Here is a 19,227-nt window from a genome sequence, read left to right as displayed (position 1 = left end):
TTACGTCTCCCGGTGCCGCGCCGGTTTTGCCGTAAAACTTCGACGGGCTATAACTTCTTCGTTATAACTCGGATTTCGACGTTCTTTATATGTACAGAACCCTTGTAACATATACTACAACTTGGTTAAGATTAATCCTTCTAAATAATCTTCCATCAAAAACTCATTTTTGATGTTCATCGTCTCTAAATTGACTAGCCCGAAGTTGCGGGTGTTACAATACCCATTCATGACAGTCTTGCCTCAATACCTACTTCCAAAGTATGATCGATTGTGGATGGTTTGAATAACTTAGTTATTTGGGAAGTCAAAAAATGCAAAGTGAAACACAAGAATAATACTAATCCTATATGGCCCCGAAACTTTTGAGTGTCATATTGATTACTCATTATTCATTGTATAATGTTTCGTATAATCAACTTAATACTTGAATTAAAACAATAGTTGTCACATGCTCCAAGCATGCACACTATGTTTATCTATGATCCTTACTTTGTGAAATAGATCAATTGACAACATTTCAATGATGCTCACTTCACAATTCCAAATCCTTACCGTAAATGTAAGAATATCAAATTCTTGCGGTTTACTGTAATCTGTTAGATTCTAAACTTATATGCAATGATCCTCTTGTAATAACTATGCACAAAAGTCACAGAGACTTGGCAACAAACATTACAAAGTATTCCAATGGAGATCAATTCCATGGAAACGAAGTCTCAAATTCAAAGTACATTCCTTTGAACATCCTTCTTGCATAAAAGTTCCTAGCTTTCTCATATATTCTTAATCTCCAACTCCCAATATGGAAACATTCCATATTTGTCATACGACAATTCATTATTAACAGAATCTTATATATTCATAATAATGCTGATATGTTACATCCATTACTATACTTTCAACTGTCCTTAAGCGACCAATCCTTGGTGAACCTTAGATTGTCCTTAGCAGTTGTTTAACCACTTTAGTCGTATCCGTTTCTATTCCCTTTTCCCTCTTAATGCCCTAGGCACTTGAAAAATTAGAACACGAGAATATTATAACATATGCAATCGATCATATACCCAAAGCATATGGGATACGATTCATAATGTCCAACTGTAACACCCAGAATCCGAAAGACCAAGAAAGGAAAAAAATCCCTTAGTCAAAGGAGTCAACTCGTCGAGTTCACGGAAAAACTCGACGAGTCGGAGCGGGCTCCGTGTGGAAGAGTAAATGACCGACTCGATGAGTTGGTGAGTGGACTCGGCAAGTATGGTCTAGGTTGGGAAACCCTAATTCCGGGACTTGGTACCCTATTTAAGCGTATTATTCTCTTTCCTAGGGTTCATTATAGGCCTCTCTCGTCCAGAACCCAAAACCCTAGCCACCCAACTCCATTGTTTGAGCTTTTGAAGAAGATTAAGGGCCATTGGAGTGCATCTTGGAAGCTTGGAGGAAAAAGGGCAAGGAAGGAAGAGTAGATCCAGCCTCCACATCGAATTAGCAACTATTAGGAGGTAAAAGTCTGAATCTTGAGCTTTTAATTGATAGATCTCTTTCTAGATTGCCTTTTTGTCACAATTGGACCATTTCCAAGTAGAATCTTGGTGATAAGCCTTTGAGGATGGATTGGACAGCAGATCTGGACACCTTTGAGCTTTGGAAGCTCAAAGTTGTTGGCTTTATCTATTTAGGGTTCCATTTCTTGACCTTGATCTTCAAAATTAGTTTGGATTTGGTGTTCTAGCCTCATAACACCTTGCATGCACGTAAAGTTAGCAACTTTACGTGCAATGCTAGCATAAGGAGTCCAGATCTATAAGTTGGAGGTGTTGGGATGGACTGAAATCGACAGGGTAGAGATGTCACAAGGAGGACTCAACGAGTTAGTTCTTGGACTCGGCGAGTCGGGTCGCAAACCCAAACCCTTTTGTTTATAAGTCGGATCAGTGAGGGGGTTAGGGAGGATTCAGTCAGTCAGGATCCATAATGGTCATGAAGATCATAATACTCGACGAGTTCAATGAGGAACACGGCGAGTCCAAGACAATCTTCTTAGTTATGAAGATGAACTTGACGAGTTTTTCATACAACTCGGCGAGTCAAAGCCTAGACTTTCATACGATGATGATGAACTCGACGAGTTCGAAGATGAACTCAGCGAGTCAGTTGAAGATGGTCCCGAAGTGTTAGTTGAAGGAGAACCCATCGAGTTATTGCCAGACTCGAAGAGTGGATTCAGGATGTTTTGGAGATAGAGGGGCATGGACTCGGCGAGTTGGTAGAACAACTCGGCGAGTCAGGTGTAACGACCCAATTTTCATGTCCAAAATTTTCATTTTTAAATCATTACTTTGGAAAACATTTGTGAATAAACATCATTTGATTCTATCATTTCATAAACATATTTTGTGTCTGAAAACTAAAACATAAAAACAACCATAATGTTAGAGTACAAAATCCCATAATAACTCATGGTGCAGAAAACAATGTGTGTGTATGATGTGTCGCTACTGCGCCAGCTCCTTCCCCTTCGAAGAAGAGGTACCTGAAAACAAAATTGTAAACTGTAAGCACGAAGCTTAGTTAGTTCCCCCATCGTACCACATACCATACAATCACATAACATACAAATACTGTCAGACATATCTGGGTGTCCGACCTAACCCTTCGGTCCTTTCGACCGGATACTGCCTAGCATATCTGGGCGCTGGCCTCCCTTTCGATCCTTTCGACCGGATACTGCCTAGCATATTTGTCACACCCCTGAACCAGACGGCGGAAACGTCCGAGGGCTATTGTGACTCAATTAAATACCATCACAATGAATATACATGAAACATAACATCATACATCACCAAGCATTGAAGTATTACAACTGGTAGCGTTTACATTCAGTACATTGATCCATAACATTACATGCCCAAAAGTAAATTGTACGATACTAATTAAACAAACAGCAAGACATTACTGAGTACATTTTTCCCTTTCGATTTACCTGTTACCTGAGAATACAAGTATTTTGAAAAACGTCAACATATGAAATGTTGGTGAGTTCATAAGTAATGTTTGAAATATAATGTTTTGTATTGTTTTGAAAACCACCAGAAAATCCGATATTTTCTGAAAAGAGCATAGTATAAAAAGTGTGAAGATCCGTAAGTATGTTTGTTTGTTTCTATAAATGTAAAAAAAAGGAATTTGTTAAACTTGGTATGCATCTCGTAGGTGTATGAATTGAAAACCCTAGGAAAACCCGATGTTTTCCTAATACTTTGAATTAAGCGCTTTATATTTTGTTATTTTGTTGCGACGTGTGTATTCAATGAGTCCCGGTGACATTGGATTAATTATGGATTGTGAATTGTTATAAACACACATTAATGAAAATGACTAGTTTACAACTATACAACCGATCCCTTAGGTGTCGTTCGTACTATTCACTTAATCCAACCACCCGACTTCTCATAGCCCCACAACCGAGGAGGAAAAGAGGGTACGAAGCCCCCGATATTTCCATAAGTCGTTCAAGGCTATCGTGAATGCGAAGGGCCCTTAGCCCGACTCGCATTGGTAAATTCTCGACTTCGCTAGCAGTACCAAAGGACCCTTGGGGCCCAACAGCACAAAAGCCGCTGAAAGTCCTTTTACACGAAATTAGGTCATATAAGACCCAACTACATGTAAGCGAGTTTCCTTCGGGCCTAAAGATCATGTCATTGGGCTAGCTAGGCCCAACAAGCACGATTTGAAACTTTCGGGCCCAAAGATGGTGTATCGACGTCTGGTGTATTCCCACGTGTGTATTGACTTCCCGAAATTTCTGCGTGTGTATTGAAGTAGCGTCGTGTTATTAAGTTCGGATTCGTTATTGATTCGAGACCGAATCAGTTCGTTTGATAACGATTTTGGGTGTTGAAGGTGTATTATATTTCGTCGATAGTCGTGGTACTAGTATTCCATCCTAACAGATTTATTGTTTAAAATCACTAGAATTTTTCTTTTGCAGCCCCTTTCTTTTGGATAAATTTTCAATTTTGGCCCTTTGTATAAAAGAACTTCCGTTTTAGTCCTTAAACCATTTTTCTTGACACTTTAGTATCAAAACTTATTGAAAGGGTATTTTTCAGCTCAAGTTTATTTGAAAAACAGTTTTAGTCCCTCAAGATGAAATTTTCTCGGCTGAAACCTCAATTTTCGCAATTTTTACATTTTTGGCCCAAAATAGAAATTTTTTGCATCTTTAGTCCCTTTTGAATATGAAAAGTATTTTTAACCCTTGAAATGGACTTGGAGCACTAGTAGTCCTCTGTTTTACAGAAAAATACAGATTCAGCCCCTCTAGTTTGAAAATCTCGCAATTTGGGCCTTGTTGGGCCGAAAAGTGCATTTTTGGCCCATTAGGTTTAAAATTTTCCATTTTAGTCCTTCAAAAGAGTAACCTTTCCTTGAAGATCTCGAGTTTAGGAGCTTCTAAGGTGCAAGATCACAAGATTGAATGAATTTAGAAGAGATTTTTATGAAGTGAAGGGAGTTAGATCATAAGTTAGCCATTATCTTACCTTAGATGATGAATCACTTTATGAAGATCCTTAAGCTTCTAGCCAAATTTTCAAGATCTTGGATGGAGAGAGTGGGTGATTCTTGAGTAATTTAGAGAGTGTTTTTGTGAGGTGTGTGTGTGTGTGTGCTCTCGGCCGAAACAAGAAGGGAGGGAAGGAGTGAGAAGCTTGACAAGATTGTTTCTTGGAGATATGTGTGTTGCATGGAAAACCTAAGGACAAAAATGAGGTGTCATGAAATAATTCAACTCTTCCTTTTCTTTTGGGCTTGTCTTGGGCCGAGAATAGAGAGAGGAGAGAAAGGATTTTTGGGCTTTTTGCCCCTAAGCCCATATTAGAGTTAGGTTGACTGATTGTTGGCCTTATAAAATATAAGTGTGATTTTTATGCTTTATTAGGCTAGATTAGGTTAATTATGGTCCATAGTAGTTCATATAATTGATTTATTTCATTCTAGGCCCAATATGGCCCAAAATATTGGAAATAAATGAAAGTGGGTCCAATTAGAGCCCATTTAAGGTTCTAAGCCCAAGATAGCCAAGTTGGAAGCTTATTGGCCCATTGGGCCCAATAAGGAAGTCCTAGTCCAAAATGGACCTACACAAGAACTTCTAGGGTTTCCAATTACTTGTTGACTATTTGAAATACTTGTATGGTGTACTTGATTGAAATTTTGTTGCCATGAAGTAAGTATCTTACATGCTCTTAAGTTTTTGATTCAACATTTTACTTGAGTGTTGTGATTACAAGACACAAAATTTCTAGTTGTGACAATATTTGGGTGATGGCCTCCCCTTCGGTCCTTTCGACCGGATATTGATGGGTTTTGAGCATTCTAACACTTCCTAAGTGTACATGCAACCCTAAGAACCTTGGATCTATGTTTGTCTAATAATCATGGAAAGTTGTTTTCCAAGGTTATGAACCTATCTAGCATACATAGGGTACAATTTTCTTTGTATAAAAGATAGAACTACATACCTTGTTGTTGTAAGTGTTCCTTGAAACCTTGTGATCCTAGCACCTCAAGTGTGATGCCTCAAATGCTTCACACAACACCAAATGCAAAGTATAAACTTAAGAGAATACTCTAACACACTCAAAATCGGCCAAGCCCTCTTGTTTCTCTAGGGTCTCACTAGTGTAGCCGATTTTGGGGAGAGGCATGGTCCTTATATAGTGTGTTGCATTAGGTAAAACCCTAATGTAACATGACTCTTCATTTCTCAATCCATGGGTTAACTCCATGGAGCATCCTATGGGTGAAACCCAACTTGATAATCCATGGAGTCTTTTAGCCTACTATATAAGATATGGAAGATTTACATAATCTACCCATATATTTAATTAGTTATCCTTTTGATCACTTAATTAATTCTAAATTAATTCTTGATCAAAACTAATTAAATAATATTATTAATATATTAGAACTTATAATATATTAATAAACCATATGTGTTATTTCTCTCATTTAGTTTATCCAATTGCATGGTGCCATGCAACCCAAATGGACCATGCCGGGTCGGGTCAAGTATTTACCAGAAATAGTTATGGACTTAGACACCTTATCCAACAGTCTTCCACTTGGATAAGTCTACTAACTATAACTGCAATACTTCAGAAACCGATCGGCAATCATAGCTCTTTCAAGGTCTCTCGGAACTGAGAAGATGTTGATACGTCATTTAAGATAAGTGATCATATAATCCTCTGTTCTAGATATCAGCCGGACAAATACATGGAACAATGTCTTACTTATTGTCCAGCAGTTTGTTTCCCGATTTCCGATTTGTTTGACTAAGAACTTAATTGAACACATCAACTTAGTTCTGACCGGGCCCGATACATACGTTAAAACAAAATCATCGAGGGGCCCAGATATCAGCTTCTAATCCAAGAAGGAACAGATAAACTTCGACTCATATGTTTGTTCTACCACTCATTGAATTACACACAAAAGCACGTTTTATAACATTGAGTTACCAAAGCGTTTTCGTACAATCAATGCATAACCAACTCGTAAGTAACAAATCATATCTTTAGGTTTGAAGACTTATATGATATTACCGTCTCATGATCACTCGAGATAAAATTCCATGAAGTGATTCCAGTGAGCGTGGGTTGATTCCAATACTCAGAACTTATGAGCACTCATGATTGTTGTAGCCATGTCCAACACCTTAGACCTCTGCAACCAATCATGACAGTCTTGATTCATACCTACTTCCGACATATGACCGACTGTGGAGGTTCGAATAATATGATATACCAAACATAATTATTCTGGATGTCAAAACATGCAAAAGAAATATAGTAAACGATTGACAAAAGATAGTAACACTTTACTTATAAATAAACACAAGTTTTATTCATCATCAAATGTCAATTACACTTTACAAATTTCAAAATTTATCTAACTACTAAAACTTATATCATCCTTCAGCCCTATGCTCTGAGCATGCTGGAGATGCTTAACCCTACTCAGTCCCTTCGTGAGGGGATCTGTTGGGTTCTCATCCGATGATACCCTCTTTGCCACGAGGATTCCTTCTTCTATGCGATGTCTGATAAAATGATATTTTCTGTCGATGTGTCTGGATCTACCGTGATCCCTTGGTTACTTGGCTAAGGCAACAACACTTTCACTATCACAGAAAATTTCCATGGGCTCCTTTATGGCTGGTACAACTCCAAGGTCTCCAATGAAGTTCTTCAGCCATATTGCCTCCTTTGTTGCCTCGCTCGCTGCTATATACTCTGATTCACAAGTGGAATCAGCCACTGTCTCCTGCTTGGAACTCTTCCAAGTGATTGCTCCTCCGTTTAAGGTAAAGACCCAGCCCGACTGAGAGCGGAAATTATCCCTATCAGTTTGGAGGCTAGCATCACTATACCCTACAACTCTCAAGTCATCACTCCCACCGAGAGTAAGGACCCAGTCCTTAGTCCTCCGTAGGTACTTGAGGATCTTCTTTACCGCAATCCAATGTGCCTTTCCAGGATTCCCCTGATACCTACTAACCATGCTCAAGGAAAAGGCTACATCAGGTCAAGTACACGTCATAGCATACATGATCGAGCCTACTGCTGAAGCATAAGGTACTTGACTCATTTCTGCTATCTCAGCCTCGGTACTTAGGCTTTGTGTCTTACTCAATCTGGCGTTACTATGGATGGGTAACTCTCTTTTCTTGGAGTTCTGCATGCTGAATCTCTTCAACACCTTGTCCAAGTATGTACTTTGACTAAGTCCAATTAGTCTTTTACTCCGGTTTCTCAAAATCCTTATCCCTAGAATATAGGCAGCTTCTCCTAGGTCCTTCATAGAGAAACACTTCCCAAGCCAAGACTTAACTTCCTGCAGTGTTGGGATGTCATTTCCTATGAGTAGTATGTCATCCACATACAATACCAAAAAGCTAACTATACTCCCACTAGCCTTGACATACACACAAGATTCATCTTCACTCCTAGAAAAGCCAAATTCCTTGACCTTTTCATCAAAGCAAAGATTCCATCTGCGAGGTGCTTGCTTTAATACATAAATGGATTTCTCAAGCTTACACACTCAATTAGGGTACTCGTTGCTGACAAAACCTTCTGGTTGACTCATGTAAACATCTTCAGTCAACTTTCCATTAAGGAAAGCGGTTTTGACATCCATTTGCCAAATTTCATAGTCATGAAATGCAGCTATGGCTAACATAACCCTAATAGACTTAATCTTGGCTACTGGAGAAAAGGTCTCATCATAATCCACTCCAGGAATTTGAGAGAAGCCCTTTGCAACTAGCCGAGCCTTATAAGTGTGTACATTACCATCCATGTCGGTCTTCTTGTTGAAGATCCATTTGCACCCTACAGTCTTACGACCTGGTACATTCTCAACCAAGTTCCAAACTTGATTGTCATACATGGATTGTATCTCGCTATCCATAGCCTCTTTCCATTTCGCGGACTCGGGGCCTGCCATGGCTTCCGCGTAGCTGTTAGGTTCATCCAGACCTACTAGTGTCTCATCACTAATAAGCGTCTCACCTTCCGCAGTAATATGGAAACCATAGTAATGCTTAGGTTCATTCCTAACTCTCGTGGAACGCCTCAGAGGTACAGACTCGTCAATTGGCTCAACAGGAGTTTCCTCCTCAAGTTGAGGGCTAGGGTTTGAAGTTCCTTCATCGCTTGACTCTTGAAGTTCTTCAAGGTCAATTTGCCTCCTACTGTCTCCTTGGCTTATAAATTCTCTCTCTCGAAAGACTCCTCTTCTTGCTACAAAGACCACATTATCACTAGGTCTGTAGAAGAGGTAACCAAAGGATCTTTGTGGGTAGCCGATGAAAATACACCTCTTGCTTCGGGGTTCTAGCTTATCATGAGACTCGCGCCTCACAAAAGCCTCGCAACCCCAAATCTTGATGTGGTCTAGTTTCGGTACTTTACCAGTCCACATCTCGTGAGGAGTTTTGGCAACTTTCTTTGTAGGGACTAGATTAAGAATATGGGCGGCAGTCTCTAAGGCATACCCCCAGAATGAAATTGGTAGCGAAGCTCGATTCATCATGGAACGAACCATATCCATCAAGGTTCGATTACGCCTCTCAGCCACACCATTCAACTGCGGTGTCCTGGGAGGTGTCAATTGTGAGACAATCCCACATTCCCTAAGATAGTCGAGGAACTCTTAACTAAGATACTCACCACCTCGATCGGATCGAAGCATCTTAATGTTCCTGCCTAATTGATTCTCGACTTCCTGTTTAAATTCCTTAAACTTTTCGAAAGTCTTTGACTTATGCTTGATTAAGTAGACATATCCATATCTACTATAATCATCAGTAAAAGTCAAATAATAACGATTAGCATCCCTTGTGGCATGTTTGAATGGTCCACATACATCCGTGTGTACAAGGTCCAACAAACCTTCACCCCTATCACAAGAGCCTGTGAAGGGTGACTTTGTCATTTTCCCAAGTAAGCATGATTCGTAACTATCATCTGACTTTAGGTCAAATGACTCCAAGACTCCATCCTTTTGGAGTTGGCCTATGCGTTTCTTGATTATATGTCCAAGACGACAATGCCATAATGATGCTTTATCCAAGTTATTATTATTAACAGAATCAATACACAATACATTATTTCCTAAGTTATCAACCACAGATACTATTTCATACACGCCATCACAAGGTAATGCTTTAAAATAAAGAACATTATTAAAGAAAACATTAATCGAACCAACTTCATTATCAAATGAAAAGGTGAAACCTTGTTTATACAATGCATGAAAGGAAATAATATTTCTTGCCATTTCTGGCAAATAACAACACTTATTCAAATCTAAACTAAACCCACTACTTAGCGATAAAGTATAAACTCCAATCTTGGTGACAGGTGAAGCTTTCCTGTTTCCCATGATCAAGTTTATTCTTCCTTGCTCCACATTCTCACTTCTTCTTAGTCCCTGTAAATTAGAACAAATATGAATACCACAACCGGTATCAAGGACCCAAGAATTAGAATGGGGTGAGTTATTAGATAAGATAGTGTAAATACCTACCTGCATGGTTGGGTTTAACTTTTCCATCCTTCACATCTTGCTGGTACTTTGGGCAGTTCCGCTTCCAATGTGCCTTTTCATGGCAATAGAAGCATTCAACCTCTTTTGGGCCAGAAGAAGGAGTGATGAAACCTTTCTTGGTTCCACGTGAAGAAGAGCCATCAAGGGTCCTAACCTTGGTACCCTTCGAAGAACTCTTTCTCTTCTTCCCTCGTCCTTTCCCGATTTCCAAGATAGGGGCGGAGTTGGTAGGAGTAGGAGTAGTAACAACTGCCTTACCCTTAAGACCACTTTCCACGCTCTTTAAGAGTCCTTGAAGTTTGTTGAGAGTGACCTCTTCCTTGTTCATGTGGTATGTCATGCGGAATTGATCATAACATGAAGGTAAGGAGTGCAAAATGATATCTATTGCAAGCTCCTCGGGGAAGTTCACATTTAGCTTCAGCAAGCGGTCCACAAATCTTTGCATTTTCTGCATGTGGCCCGTGATGGGTTCTCCATCCTTCATTTGGGTTGTTATCATGGAGGAGATGATTTCATACCTCTCTTGTCGTGCACTTTGATGGTATCTTTCCATAAAATCTTGGTGCATTTCAAAAGGGTAGTAGTCCTCATAGGACTTTTGAAGATCGGCTGTCATAGTGGCCATCATGATACATGCCACCTTGGTGGCATCCCTTTCATGTGCCCTAAAGTCAACGATCTCTTGAGGAGTAGCAATTGTCTCATCATTCTCCTTAAGCTCCTTATCGAGGACATATTCCTTGTCCTCGTAGCGAGTAATCATTCTGATGTTTCTGATTCATTCATTAAAGTTGGATCCATCAAAAGTGACTTTCCCACACAAGTTCATAAGAGAAAAGGAGCCACTAGGATTAGAGCCAGAAGCAGTAGTTTTTGCAGACATCTGAAGAGAAGAAAAGTTTAGTTTAGAAATAGAGATAGTCCTTAATAAAACACCCAAATGTAGTATTAAGGCTAGGACCCAATCACAATATATTATACTTAGAAGAGGTATGTCGTAATCTAAGTAATAACATATTTGAAAGGTAGGTGAATGACGATTCTCCAATTTCCACCAAAGTCGAAATATTAAAATATTTAATTTGGTTCTTAGAAACTCCTAGATTCTTTTGAGATTCAATGAACTTTTCAAAGGTATGTTTCAATCTCGAGTGTGCACTCCAAGTTTTGTGACTGGGATGCCGAGGATCACAAAACGAGGTGTGAAGTAACCATGCAAATTACTTGGTACCCTTAAAAAATTACCCCTCAATCGATGTGCCGGTTAACCACACACGCTCCATCGATACTATGATAAATATTAAATCACCCTTTACCTACCTTGTTAAGTCCAAGTTAGTGTGCCGGTTAACCACACACGCTCCACTAACGACTTAGACAAAGTGTAAAGTGTAATTTCATGGATTAGCACCTTATTCACATTTTTCCTAAAGTAACTAAGATTGGGAATTTTAATAAAACATTTAGTTACTTTATAATATTCATCATACTTTTAATGAGAATTTATAAGTCCTTGTCTTACCCGTTCGGCTAACGACCCTCCACCAGTCAAGCAAGCGGTGGGTGAGAGTGGACACCCATTAAGTTGTCATTTTATAGGCAACAACCTTATACCCACCTTATAGACTAGCTTCGTGAATGAGGCGTACTAGCGGTAAGACGACTTGATCTTATAGATATATATATTATTGTTAACTCATAATATTATAAGTATAAGGGTTGAATTTTAACTTTTAAAATTCTAAGGGTTGGAACTAAAGTTTTAATCAAGACTTTACTTGTTCCAAAACTTGAGGGCAAGTTTTGTAAACTTTCAAAACTTCTCATTTCTTGTAACTTATGAGTTAAATAGAGTAATAAAAATGAAGACTCTTCATTTTTCTAACTCTTGTGTTCTTTTAATGATTTTAATTCAAGTGAGACTCTTGGTTTTCCATAACTTGAGGACAAGTTATGGACTCCATTAAAACACATTATGATCAAGAATTAAACTACCACATAGGTTACAAATAATTCTTATGATCATCTAAACATCATAAGATCAAGAACATGAATATTAACACTTTCATGAATCAAAAAATTACACTTAAAAACTTGTAATTTTGATAACTTGTTGTTGTAAATGGATTAACATGAACATTACACCAACTAAACAAGTTTTAAAACACCAAAACAGTTTAGGGTAATATTCATAGTCCATTTCCAGCAACAAGAACCGAAATTCTGAAAACCGCAGCCTCTACTCGTCGAGTGCATGAACTGACTCGATGAGTAGCTTGCATTTTGTCATGGACTCGTCGAGTCCCCCCATGGACTCAGCGAGTTCACACGAGCAGAAAACAGAAAACTCGATTTTTCAAGCAGTTTGCACAAAAATCAAACAAGCAAACCAGTCTCTGATACCACTGATGGGTTTTGAGCATTCTAACACTTCCTAAGTGTACATGCAACCCTAATAACCTTGGATCTATGTTTGTCTAATAATCATGCAAAGTTGTTTTCCATGGTTATGAACCTATCTAGCATACATGGGGTACAATTTCTTTATATAAAAGATAGAACTACATACCTTGTTGTTGTAAGTGTTCCTTGAAACCTTGTGAGCCTAGCACCTCAAGTGTGATGCCTCAAATGCTTCACACAACACCAAATGCAAAGTATAAACTTGAGAGAATACTCTAACACACTCAAAATCGGCCAAGCCCTCTTGTTTCTCTAGTGTCTCACTAGTGTAGCCGATTTTGGGGAGAGGCATGGTCCTTATATAGTGTGTTGCATTAGGTAAAACCCAAATGTAACATGACTCTTCATTTCTCAATCCATGGGTTAACTCCATGGAGCATCCATGGAGCATCCTATGGGTGAAACCCAACTTGATAATCCATGGAGCCTTTTAGCCCACTATATAAGATATGGAAGATTTACATAATCTACCCATATATTTAATTAGTTATCCTTTTGATCACTTAATTAATTCTAAATTAATTCTTGATTAAAACTAATTAAATAATATTATTAATATATTAGAACTTATAATATATTAATAAACCATATGTGTTATTTCTCTCATTTAGTTTATCCAATTGCATGGTGCCATGCAACCCAAATGGACCATGCCGGGTCGGGTCAAGTATTTACCAGAAATAGTTATGGACTTAGACACCTTATCCAACAGATATTGCCTAGCATATCTGGATGCTGGCCTCCCCTTCGGTCCTTTCGATTGGTAACCAGGGACTATTTCACCCCTACTACTACCACATAATATCATATCACACATATCATAATCTGGCTAGCATGGCTGAGTACTAAACTACCCCTTCAGTCCTATCGACCGGTAATGAGCGACTATTCCACCCCTACTACCACTATCATATAACATCATAACATGCTAGCACATAAACATATCAAGTAGTAGCAAAACCTAGATGAATATCACAAAGACAATCATCTAACATACAACTCTTACTGGTGGGCCGACATTGTGGCCTTAGACCCACCGCTACTGGAAAGTAACTCACCTCAAAAAGTAGCTGCTGATAGTCTGCTTGCTAGACGACCGACTGCTGTACCGGCAATCCTCCGGCTATAAATCCATAAACATAGATTAGTCACTCCTAAATACCCTTAGGTCAAATGACTGACCTACCCCTGGTCCAAGGTCAACTCCTTGGTCAAAGTCAACTTCCAGTTGACTGGACTCGCCGAGTCATGGCACAGACTCACCGATTCCCTCTCCTACTCGCTTCCAAATCCTCACCATAGCATCCATCTTGAGGATTTGGGTTTCTGGGACTATTGTTACACGTTAAACTGATCATCCCGCGTGCAGCTACGAAGGGTTGGACCTTCTACACTTAAACCCCTGTTAACTCAATAACCGTTCATATGACTCGCTGAGTTTGATGACAACTCGTCGAGATCCATGCAATCTTCAAAGGAACCACCGAGTTGTTCATCCAACTCGTCGAGTCTAAGACCATCTTCATAGAACTCGCCGAATCCCTACAACCCTCCTCCCATACAGACCAAATCTGAGACATACAACGGTTCTAAACCATAGATCTAACTCCTAGGGTATGCTTATCACATAAAGTTGCAAACTTTACGTGCATGCATGGCCCTAAGAGCTCCAAAAGCAATTCCAAGCTCTTTAGGAGGTCATACACTCAATAGGGACCTCAATCACTTCAACCACATAGACTTTACACTTCTAAGGTGTCCATAAGGTCCAGATCTGAAGTCCTTTAAGAACATAGAGCATATCTACATGGAGTTTGAGGTTTTGGGGCTTGAAAACCATCAATTAGGGACAAAAAGGGGATCTAATGAACTAGTGATCAAGGTAGGAACTTTTCTACCTAAATGGAAGCTTCTCACAATGTAGATTCAGATCTACTTCCTCTCCTTGCACTCTTCAACCTCCTTCTCCTTCTTCTAAGCTCCAAACTTCCTTCACCAAGCAAAAATCACTCACAAGAACAATATGGGGGCTAGGGTTTCGCTCTACAGCTCTCTGGAAGTGTTAGGGACAAGGGAGGCCAAGTCAGAGTGTTTAAATAGGGTGCAAACACCCGGGTTAGGGTTTTACTCGTCCAGCATGGACTCGCCGAGTCCCTCACTTAAATCCCGTGCCAAAAATCGCTCCTACTCGGCGAGTCGGGCCTCCAACTCGCCGAGTCCAAGGCAAAATGAAAAAATACATAAATAGGAATCGTACCAGGAATCTAGTGTTACAAATCTCCCCCACTTATCTTAGACTTCGTCCTCGAAGTTTGCTGCCCGTTCCCGGAACAATTCCAGGTAATGCTCCATCATTTCATCCACCGGCTCCCAAGTCCATTCCGAGCCCTCCGGTGCTGCCATTGCACCTTCACCAACTCCACTCTCTTATTCCTCAGATCCTTCGACTTCCTGTCGATGATAGCCACAAGGCGCTCGATGTAATTCAGGTTGTCATCAACCTGAATCCAATGTTACAAATCTCCCCCACTTATCTTAGACTTCGTCCTCGAAGTCTGCTGCCCGTTCCCGGAATAATTCCAGGTAATGCTCCATCATTTCATCCACCGGCTCCCAAGTCCATTCCGAGCCCTTCCGGTGCTGCCATTGCACCTTCACCAGCTCCACTCTCTTGTTCCTCAGATCCTTCGACTTCCTGTCGAGGATAGCCACATGGCGCTCGATATAATTCAGGTTGTCATCAACCTGAATGGCCTCTAAGGGGATCACCGCTGAGTCGTCCACCAAGCACTTCCGTAACCGGGAGACGTGGAAAGTGCTGTGGATCTGACTGAGTTCGGCTGGAAGATCCAGCCGGTACGCCACCTTGCCCACCTGGGCTACAACCCTAAACGATCCAATAAACCTGGGACCCAACTTTCCCCGCTTCCTGAATTGGATGACGCCCTTCCAAGGCGACACCTTCAGGAGAACCATATCCCCGACCTGGAACTCCAGGTCTGATCGGCGCTTATCGGCATAACTTTTCTGCCGACTCTGAGCAGTCTGAAGCCTGTTGCGGACCTACTGAATCTTCTCTGTCGTCTTGAGTACTACTTCAGTGCTCCCCATGACCCTCTGGCCAACCTCGCCCTCGCATATCAGGGTCTTGCACCTCCTCCCATACAACATCTCGAAGGGAGGACGGTCGATACTCGCATGATAGTTGTTATTATACAAGAACTCCACCAATGGAAGGTAGGTATCCCAACTACCTCCGAAGTCTAAAACACATGACCGCAGCATGTCCTCCAGAGTATGGATTGTCCGCTCGCTCTGGCCATCTGTCTGTGGGTGAAAGGCCGTGCTGAAATGCAGACGAGTACCCAACTCCTCATGGAATTTCTTCCAAAACCTGGATGTGAACCGCACATCCCTATTCGAAATCACCGAAACTAGCACTCGGTGCCGCGCCACCACCTCCCTGATATAGATATCGGCCAATATCTCGGCCGAGATGCTCTCTTGAATCGGGATAAAGTGGGCGCTCTTGGCCAATCGATCGACAATGACCCAAATCGAATCCACCCCCTGCGCGGTCCTGGGAAGTTTGGTGATAAAATACATCGTGATGTCTTCCCATTTGCAAAGCGGAATATCCAACGGTTGCATCTTGTCGTGCGGTCTCTGATGCTCGGCCTTGACCTTCCTGCCGGTCAAGCACCGCTCCACGTACCATGCCACATCCCGCTTCATGCAGGGCCACCAATAGTCCAGAAGAAGATCCCTATACATCTTTGTCGCCCCGGGATGAATGGAGAACCAGGATTTATGCGCCTCCTCCATCAGAACCTGACGCACGCCTCCATGATAAGGGACCCACACCCTATGGTGAAGAGTTAATAACCCTCGGCTATCATAGTCGAAGGAGGAAACCTGCCCCACAATCCGCTCACTCTTCCGATGTTCCTCTTTCATAGCCTCCTGCTGAGCCTCCCGAATTCGCTCCAACAGCGGAGTCACCACTGTCATCCTCAGGCAGATATCTCGGATCGGCGTTGCCTTACGTCTAAGCGTGTCAGCCACCACATTGGCTTTCCCTGGGTGGTAAAGGATCTCACAATCATAATCCTTCACCACATCAAGCCACCGACATTGTCTCATGTTCAGATTCGGCTGATCCATAAGACACCTCAAGCTCTTGTGGTCCGTGTAAATCGTACAACGAACCTCATAGAGGTATTGACGCCAAATCTTGAGGGTGAACACCACATCCCTGTAACATCCCAAAATTCAAGACTAAAAATTTTCTTTTAATAAAACATTACTTAAAGCAAAATCATCAATCCAAATATAATCAGAGAATTAATTTCCAAAACACATGTTCATTATCAGAGTAAAACATTCCTAGGCTGTCTAATCTATGGTGTGTGCCATGCGATCACCCCGAGCTCTTCCCTCCGCTACCGGAAGTACCTGAAACCAAAACCAAAAATCGTAAGCACGAAGCTTAGTGAGTTCCCCACCCTACCACATACCATGCATAACCACATACTGCACATACTGGGCCACGCCCGCTATCATGGGCCTCACCCCTACCTCGGGCCCCGCCGCTCCAGGCCCCGCCTGGCTTCGAGCCCCGCTCGGATACAGATATGTTTCACTTAGGCCTCGCCTGTCACAGGGCCTCTCCCACTAACATATAATAGCACATAAACATATTACATCACATCACATAAGCTAAACACATACTAACGGATCTTGTCCTAAGGCCTCGCCTATCTCTGGGCCCCGCCCTTGTCCTGCTACTGATGAGTCATGGAACCCCGTCCATACTCTTGCTGATGGTGAGGTATGGGCCCAGCCCACCCTCACTCCTTCCCTAACTTGGGCCTCGCCCCTGGTCTGCTGCTACTGAGATGTGGATCACCATCCACACTCTGCTATTGGTGAGATACGGGACCTCGCCCACACTCACCTCCCTACCGGGCACATACAAGTATCACATAGACAACAAGTATAAACTATCACATAAACCATTCCTTGGGCACCCGCCCTCTATCATTGGACCTCGTCCCGAATATCATACCAGCATACTGTGCCTAGGGCTAACCCCCGGGTCTTCTACTCATAATAACTACATGGGTCGGCATTGTGGCCGTAGACCCATTCATACAAAGGGAAACTCACCTGCACTGGCTGAACTGGCTGATGAACCCACTAGCTGCTGCCCGACAACTCTCTGAACTCCTGCTTCACTCGCTCCCCGAGCTACCAATATCAATGCAACATTGAGTCTAACTGACCCCCGAAAGACAACCAAGTCAACTCTGGTCAAAGTCAAAGTCCTGGTCAAAGTCAACCTTCCAGGTCAACCCTACTCACCGAGTCACCCTATTGACTCGCCGAGTTCATATGTTCAAAGTCCTTCTATTCGCGACTCGACTCGCCGAGTCAGTCCATGACTCGCCGAATCTACCGATTTCCGAGTCCTGACCTGTCCAACTCACCGAGTCTCCATTCGACTCACTGATTCGAGTCTCAACTCGAAGGGTTTGGGGTTTCGCGACCTGACTCGCCGAGTCCAAGACAACCTTCAACAGACTCGCCGGGTTGTTCATCCAGCTCGCCGAGTTCGTGCCCAACTTCATCTGAATCGACGAGCTGTTCATCCCACTCGTTAAGTTCCTCCAAATCTTCATGCTACTCGCCGAGTCCATTCAAATCTCCATACATGCAGAGGACTTTTGAGTCATGCATGGACTCCAAACTGTAGATCTACCCTTCCCAAGCCTATTCCTCATGTAAAGTTGCAAACTTTACGTGTAGGGAAGGAGATCTAGGCAAAATACACCATAAACTAGGGTTTAAGGAAAAGAGGCTCCATAATCAACTCAAGGGCAGATACTTTATGCTTCTCAAGACCATAACATGCTTAGATCCGAAGTAGCAACTTCAGATCTGGCTTCTAACTCAAAAGGGGTAGCTAATCATGGCTAAAAGCCCCCAAAACTCACAACCATAATAGATCTAAAGAAGGGAAACGACTTAATACCTTCAATAACTCAGAAAGTTTCCCTAATCTTCATATCTAAGGCTAATCCTTGAAGCTTCAATGATTCCCCTCTTTCTTCTTCCTTCAAATCACTCAAAAATGGCTTGGAAGCTTGAATGGGCAACAATGGGGCTTAGGGTTCGATGTTTTGGGTGAAAGAGGCAGTAAAGGAACCCTAGGGGAGAGAATGAGACATTTAGATAGGCTCCAAGTCCCGAATTTAGGGTTTTCCTCACACAGACCAGACTCGCCGAGTCCCCTTGGCCGACTCGCCGAGTCGGTTACTTACTCCTCGACCCGGATCCCGCTCGGACTCGCCGAGTTCCTCCTTGGACTCACCGAGTCTCCCCTTAAAGCTAGGGTTTTCTTTCCTTTCTTGGCCTTCAAAACTTTGGATGTTACAAGCCCCCAGTTCCAAATCATGTGTCGGGTAATTCGCCTCGTGAGGCTTCAGTTGCCTCGACGCATAAGCAATAACGTGTCCTCTCTGCATCAACACCGCGCCCAAACCTGAGTTGGACGCATCGCAGTACACAAGAAAATCCTCTATGCCCTATGGCAGGGCTAAGATTGGCGCCTCGCACAGTCTCTGTCTCAAC

The sequence above is a fragment of the Lactuca serriola genome, chromosome 4, assembly GCF_051521515.1.
Source record: "Lactuca serriola cultivar US96UC23 chromosome 4, Lser_US96UC23_V15, whole genome shotgun sequence".
In the NCBI taxonomy this organism is placed as follows: Eukaryota; Viridiplantae; Streptophyta; class Magnoliopsida; order Asterales; family Asteraceae; genus Lactuca; species Lactuca serriola.
Note: the sequence above shows the minus strand (reverse complement) of the source record.